Consider the following 8,462-nt stretch of genomic DNA (forward strand, 5'->3'; position numbering starts at 1 on the left):
TTTGTTCCCTTTGCTGGGGGACCAAAGCAATGGGTGAGTCCTGACCGGCCCTCACAAGTCCTGTCTCAGTCCTGTTGCCACTGCCTATGAAGGCTCGGTTGGTATTTACCAGGACCCGGACCGAGAAGCAGTTTCCGCGGGTTCTTTATCCCTGGGCCAGAGCAGTTCCGGGAGCCAGAATTTGGCCGCTCCGGGCTCGGTGTATGTTCTGATAGAAGCAGGCTCCAAGAAGCAGTTTCCGCGGGTTATTTAGCACTGAGCCTGAGTAATTTGTCTGTGAGCCGCAGGCGAATGGCAGCCTGAAATTACCTGTTCTATGGCTGAATCTGATTTTTTTCTTTCTTTCACCTTTTTACTTCCTTGGCTTTGGTCTTTAAGCTTTGGTTTTAACATCCAGTAGGCCAGGTTCCACCATTCTTGAAATGGAAGTAATGGGTTGGCATCTGTACTGGAAGTCAGCATTATATCGTATCTGTCCTGGAGATGAAGTCTTATTGTTTTAACTCAGGTTAGTTTGTTAGAAGTAGTATTTCTTTAAAACACTAATGGGTAATAGTTAATAAATGAAATTAGCAAGAGCAAACTCAAAATTGATTTGTGAATCTACCAGACACAAGAAATTACCTTAATAGGTAGGGTTATCAAAAACTTGGTCTGTATTTTATCCCTATTGAAAATCCAATACCGAAGACAGCATTTTGAGAAAAAAAAAGAGAAAAAAATTTTCTTTGTGAACAAAGGAGAAATGTAGGTGACTACCTACCAGGGGAATATTGGGCCCTTAAAAGCATGATTCAATGGCACATGATTCAATGGCACATTTCAATTGTGCCCATTCAGGGTCACAATTTACTTGTAACTTTAAGAGATAGCTGCTTTGTTTTTAGATCTTCTGGCACCACTGAAATCTGAATTACTTCATTCCTATGGTGTGTGTGTACTGAAGGACAGATAACTTGGCTTGAAATAGGAATGAAGATAATCTTGCTTTGTCCAAGGTTAGGGAGGGGGAGAAAGAAAAGAGAAAAAGAAAAAAAACAATGCCAATTTAAAAATAATCTGCAGTTGCAGTGGCAGGACTTATACTGAAAGCATAAAGTGAACTCCTGTTACAATAAAAGCAGATAAACATTTTAAGGAACACTTTTTGTTTTAAACGTAGGGGATTATACTTTCTTTCCTATCCATGCATTACAAGTTGACCTTAGAAAAACCCTCAAATAGCTTTAACTGGCTGTGCTGATTATAGCCAACTTATTATCACACAAGCTTTTTGAGATTTACCTTTCACAAGCATTTTGTACCTTACTTATACATTCCAAAAATTGTTTAAATCCTTAGTTTATTCCTGTCTTTCATCTTGAACATTAGGACAAAAATATTACTTTATTATAGAAAAAAATCTTCTCATTCAGAAACATTCCCTTTACCCTCTAATTTTCCTTTCCAAAATATATTTTCATACCTATAAATTCCTTATATCTCTTCCCTAAGTTGAAAAGTCTACATTTTAAAACAATCCTTAAAAACTTATGTATGTGTACAAATTTCTCTTTTTTCTCAATGCAGTAAAATATCATATGATTTCCTTATAGTTTTCTTATCAAAACTTGTATGGTTTCTTTTTGTTCCTTGCACATAGAAAAACATATGTTAGGGCTGGGGATGTGGCTCAAGCAGTAGCGTGCTCGCCTGGCATGCGTGCAGCCTGGGTTCGATCCTCAGCACCACATACAAACAAAGAGGTTGTGTACGCCGAAAACTGAAAAATAAATATTAAAAAATTCTCTCTCTCTCTCTCTCTCTCTCTCTCTCTCTCTCTCAAAAAAAAGAAAAACATATGTTAGTAGAATTTTAACCCTAATCATTTTGATCTTTTTTGATGACCCAGAAACAAAACAATCTTACAATATCTTTCCATTTACCAACAATTTCTAAAACACATTTAATAAACCAAAGTATTTCCTGTCTTATAGAATTCAAAAAGCCAATAGTACTTGAATTTATATTTAGCAGTTGATAATTGAATATTTTAACTTTGAAAATTAATCAGATGTCTCCTCTACAAACACATTTATAAATGTTTGTCCAATTTATGTTAAATCTAATTTACCCATTTTTAACTTAGGTTACTCATGAAAACCAAATCTATGAACATTTTAAATCATGTATTTTTTTCTGTTGAAGAAAAATCCTAAAAACAATGAACATTACACTTTAAACACTTTATTGAAAACAATGTCCTTATTGACTGATACCTAGGAAAAAAACCATGTGGGTTATTAGTTTTGGAGACAATTTTGTTATTACAGATTGAACCATTTTAAATTGCATAAACTGAAAGGCATTTTGGATCTATTCCTTCTTTTTATCTATGAGCATTCATTCGTTTGTATACTAATTTTGGTACTATGTACGTAATATATAGACAAAAGCACACATGTAGACACAACATACAACACACAGGTATGCACATATACACATAAAAATCACCAGGAAATAAAGAATTTATAGCTTTTTTCCAGGTATTAGACTCCCACAGATAGGAGACAAAAGAGCTGCTTGTTTATTATAGAGACTGTCAGATTTAACCCTTTAGATATTAAAAAATAGCCAGCTGAATATCTTTACAGTATGACTCAGACATGGGAAGGGCCTCTGCTGTTGGGAGTATTAGGCGTAGAATTTGTTGGCTGTGATGGATGCTGAAATCTAAGGTTGAGATTCCCACTCATGCTATATTGGGGCAGGTTCACTCCTACCACCCCATCACTATTTTTTCTCCCTCCTTAGAACTCTTCAAAGGAGAAGATATAGTTCCTTTTCCAGTGTATTTGAGAATTAACCCTTGAATAACTGACTTCTGAAAGAAAGAAAAACAGAAGGGTAGACACTTCAGTTATCTAAAGAGTGCATAAAAATATCTGGCATTTTCCTTTCAGCATCAGAGGATCAAATCGATCCTAATTTTTCAAAATACAATCAATTTGAGGATGTGTAAGTCCCATGGTACTCTTTTAATCTCCTCTTCCAGGAGCAGACACTTCCCCAAGTTATATCAATTGGCTGGTATAAATTTATTTAAGGTGTTTTTTAGATTAGAAGTTGGAGTGACAGACGGTTCAGCAAATAAGCCACAAGTTGTGGAACTTGGACAGGCATACTCTACTAAGTTCTTGGAAACCAGTGCAGGTACGCCTCCTGGTTCTGGGTTTAGGATGGAATATATGAGAGGATGCCTTCATACAACCACTTGTCTTGGATGTTGTACTACTGAGGGATGCCTGGGGTATCCACAGACTCTGGCTTTGTCTTAGAAGTTAATTGACACAGTCCTTTCTTCTTCAAAAATAATGATTAAACAGTAGTATGTTTATGACTTACAATTCTATGTAGCAATTAAAACCAATTAAATTAATTATTTATTGAGATAAACTCCAAAATTGCTCCTTCTCAGTGAAGAACCATCTCCCTAAGCCAATGACAGACACTTTTACTTGTTTTGTTCACTTCATTTTTTAATCCTCATTGTTATATATTTTTAGTAGACTATGCTCACTCAAAATCAAAATCAAATTTGCTCACTCAAAATCAAAAGAATTTTATTTTAATTATGGCTTGCCCTACCTACTAATTTCTTGGTCATGAACAATTTGTTACATTATTCTGTGTTTGTGACTTAAAAGGTTCACAGAACTGTCTGTTGTTATGAGTGAGAAAACAGTTGTGAACCTGCTCAGGTTTCATCCTGGTTGAGGAAAAGACTATTCCCATTGAATTTACAGGAATAATGATGAGAAAAATTAATTTGCTTTAATGATTACGATCTAAGAGTACTATTTTACCGTTGTTCATTCTCATTACCAATATATTTTTCATCCAGGTATTACAAAAATATTGAAGGGGATACATACATTTTTATTAAATTCTTATGATGAAGGTTGAGGGAATGTGTATTACTGTTATTAATAAGTGATTGTGCAAAACAATAAAACAAACAGTACCACTGAATTATACACTTAAAAATATATACAAAAGTAAATTTCATTCTCTGTGTGGGCTTTAACCATAATTAAAACTTTAAAAATAAGTGTAGTATATTTATACAGAAAATATACGTTGATCGATTTGATTTTTTTAGAAAGAAGAGATTGTCATCTCTGTATTTGAAGGACTACTATGAGGAGATGGAATTTAATTTTCCCTGTGACTCCAGGTAAGTATAAGGATGGATACATTTTTATTATGATTAGAGCTTTATGGTTTTACACAGTAGTTGGGTTATTCCCTCCAAATCCATTCATATATGGATATCAATTTCTGTTCATGATCCTCCTTTCTTCCCTCACCCTCTTTCCCTCCCCCTTTTCTACCCTTCTCCTTCCACTACTCTTCCTTTTGCTCATTTATTAATTGGTATTTTAATTATTCTTTATGTAATCTTATCCTCTCCCAACTTTCCTTTATTTTACTCTAGCTTCCACATACAAGAATGTTTTCACATTGGACCTTGGAGTTTCTGAGTTTGGCTAATTTCTCTTAGCATGATATTTTCCATTTAAGGGTGGATACATTGAAGCTTGTGGGAGACTTAATTTGGCCCCCCGTAAGGAAGAATTTACAAAGGCAAGAAAGAACCCAAATTGTAAGTGACTGGGAGACAGTGAGTGCCCTTTCCCAGAGTATTTAAATAAGAGCAATATAGCCAGGGTTAGAAGGTTTGTAAGTTAGGTCAGAACCTCAATAGTTGCTTCAAAATCTAATGTGCAATCTTAAAAATTTCAGTCTCCCCCCCGCCCCCGAAAATTCTTAACTCAGGGTTGCCCATTCCCATGTCTACAGTTATAGAGATATGAGTGAAAAAATGAGGGCTGGCTGGCTGGAGAAGCTACAGGCTCCCTCTAAGAGAAGGGGCAGCTGTTGCTCAGTTCCCACTGACATTATTCAAGATAATTTGAATTCAGTGTTTCCAGATATTTTGAGCTACCAGAAAGATGGAAATACTTATCCCAAGTGGATTATACTGATTTTTGCTCTTAGCAAAAATTCCAGGCAAAACCTGACTGCTATGTTGACCAAACAGCTTTTCAGATATTCACCAGCTTGGGATCTCTGCATACAAAGTCGGAATTTGTCTCCATCCTCTTTCTTTATTTTTTTAATGTTATTGAAGAGTGACATTATCTGTGCAAACATTTGTCTTTTCCAAGTTTTTGAAATAAATGGTTAGCATCTTTATTTTGACTAAAATGTTTTATGTGATTTTTCTTGAGATCACAAAAATCCATAGGTGCATAGAATAGCTCATATCCAAATATTTCATAGCAGCATTATTTGTAATAAATAAAAAGGTAGAAGCAACCAGTGTCCATCAATAGACAATGGATAAAGAAAATGTGACCTATCTGTAAAATGGAATATTATTGAGTCAAAAAAATAGCTACTACATGGATAAAACTTGAAAGTATTATCCCAAGGGAACCAAAGCTAGAAACAAAATGTCATATTTTGTAAGAGTCTAATCTCAAATGTCCCAAAAAAGAAAATCTATAGAAACAAAGTATATTTATGTTTGCTTTTAGACTGAGAATGGTGATAGCAAATGGGCATGAGATACCTTTATGAGACAGTGAAAATGATGGATATGCAACTTTATGAACATTCTTTGAGCCACAGAACTTTAGATGTTAAATGTGTGAACAGGGTGATATATGAATTTAGAATTAATAAAGCTGACAAAGCAGTATCTGATAACTATGATTAAGGATGGGGTTATGCTCTAAGAAATGCATCATTAGTCAATTCCATTATAGGTCCGATTAAAATGAAAAGCCCATCCCTCCAGCTTCCTGGTAAAAGTTATTATTATTATTTTTTTAATTCCTCATGCTGAGAATGGAAACTGAGAAGAAACCCACTAGACCAGAAAATAGGCATTGTGATGTGTTCTTTGGCTATCACAGCCTAGCTAAATCCATGTATGTATATCTCCTGCCTTCTGTTTCTATTAACCAAAAACACTTCAATAGGACTGATGGAGAGACAGAAGAATTGCTTTTCCCCAGTTCTGGCCAAACTATATTAAATTCACATTTTCTCTTTACATCATTTGCTAATTTCTTGTGTGAGTGGGTGAACAAATCAAGCCAGCCGGGATTCAGGTAGGATCCCTAACTTGGTTGCTGGTAACAGAGTGGCAACACTAGTGGGACTATGTCACCTGTGGCTAGTCAACCCAGGAGGAGGGCAACTGGTAAGGAATGTCCCTACCACTCTAAAACTGAGTTTTGGATTCAGGATTCCCCTTCTTTTCCCTTCAATCTGCAGGTTCTGTGGGTTCCACATGTGACTACCCTTAGTCTCACTGGCAGTGCATCCTTCCTGTTCCTGTCATCTGGGCTTTTTAGACAATTCAGGGTTTCTGAGGAATCAATTTGGAATCCTTCTTGAACTTTTGTTTGACAGGAAAATTTTGGTTTTGCCTCTGACAGGAATTGTTGGGTTGTGTTTGTTTCAAAGAGACAATTTGCATTAGGAATTAGAATGTTTGTTTAGTAATCTCTCTTGTGAAAATGAAAAATACTAATTTCATCTTGGAGATCCTTAAAGAATTGGATTGAGGTATTTTTGATTGTGGTCTGTGTATCTGAAAGTGCACAGTGATGCGATGTCGCTGTTTTATATGGTTGTTAACAATGGCTTCACGGAAGTAAAAATCAGATGGCCACAGCAACAGAGATTTGTCTCTCAGCCTCTGAAGTGATGAGACAAATGCTCACTCTGTCCTACTCAAAGTGACTTGACTAGAGTCCTACCAGAAGTGTAAAGGCACCTGGCCTATGATGCAGAGCACAGACTCATTAGGAATTCCATTTCAGAAACATATACTGGTTCCTAGGTTAGAAGGAATTTATTACAGGTTATCTAGGAGGTGTAAATAAGGGCCTGGTCACCCCTGCACCTTGAGCCACCCAGACCCCTTGGTGTGTGGAAGTTTCTGAGATATACAAGGAGGAATCTATGGCTTTCTGGTGACATATTGGAAAGAATTCCTAAAAGTAGTACATCTTACTGGCCCCAAATACCTCCTTAGCTTGAACTCTTGCTCCAGCCAGTGGATGAAGCTCTAACCAAAGTAGTTCTAGAAATGGGAAGTTTAATTAAAATGTACCCAAGAAGTCTGGTAGGATTTTCAGAAATAACTCTAACTGGGATATGTATGATCATTTTATTGTTGAGATCTTGTTTTTTGTTTGTTTTTCCTCTAGTGAATTCACTTTATAATTCTATATGCTTAAATCACATATTTTTGTTTCATCTTATGGAAAGCTTTTAACTTTCTATCTATCTGGGTTTTTTTTCTTCTCTCTCTCTGCCAAAAAAAAAAATCCAGTTATTTAAGATTTCTGGGCATTATTTGTAGTTCATTGTCTTTGAGATGTAAACATTCTACCTGGCCTCCAATGAGTCTTACATTTGGAAATGCAAACCTAAGATTTTAAGACTATATAGTAGATCAACAGCCTGGCTTTTTAACTTGCTAATAATAAATCAAAGCTTTGAAATTTTCTTATGTGTTTATGTTTACGTATTATTTATATATTATTTGTTTGCATGACACCAAATTTGCTTATAGATAAGTAAGCACATAATCTAAATTTAAATCTAAATTAACACAAATGCCTTTTGATTCATATGTCTTAAATAAATCTTTAACAAATAAGTTAATTTGAACTTACTGGCAATAAGGATATCTTTATGATATGATAACACATTTTTTCTGGTCTGCTAACCAACTGGGATAATATTTGTCTGTATATATTTAAAAGACAATGTTTAGTGTTTTCTATGTGCAACAAATTTTAGAATTTTTGCAAAAGGGCAAAACTTATAATGTTAACAGTGCTTGATTTCTTAAGGTAATTTAAAAATAGCTACTAAAATGAGTAAATTAGATCAATATATAGGACAGATATTTATGCAAGTTCAAATCTGTTTATTAAAAAACATTTGTTGTTTTACTGTAGTATCCCATTGATTATAGCTATTCTAAATAGAATTGATGGTTACCTTTTATCTGGCCTATTGATCATTACGTTGTATACTTTTTATAAATATATAATACTTATATCTATATATGTCATTCATTATTTGTCTAGAATGTTAACTGTTTAACATACTGGAAATTCATAAGTAATACAATATGGTAAAATATGTAGATTGAGTTTGTACTGAGTCCTAAAACTTTTATAATTGAGTGTTATTTAAAACAAATTGCTGCTTTTGGGGAAGATGGCGGCGAGGGGAGTGCATTGCCCCCGTGTGCTGCTTCACTGTGTGGGAGTATGACAAGTCAGGACGGCTAAAGGCTATCTTGTTAGGAATTTCCAGCAATAGTGGGGTGCTCCAGAACCTGGAGGAAGGATTTCCATCGCACGAGGATCGGCTACGGGGACTCAAAC

The sequence above is a fragment of the Marmota marmota genome, unplaced genomic scaffold, assembly GCF_001458135.2.
Source record: "Marmota marmota marmota unplaced genomic scaffold, marMar, whole genome shotgun sequence".
NCBI lineage: Eukaryota > Metazoa > Chordata > Mammalia > Rodentia > Sciuridae > Marmota > Marmota marmota.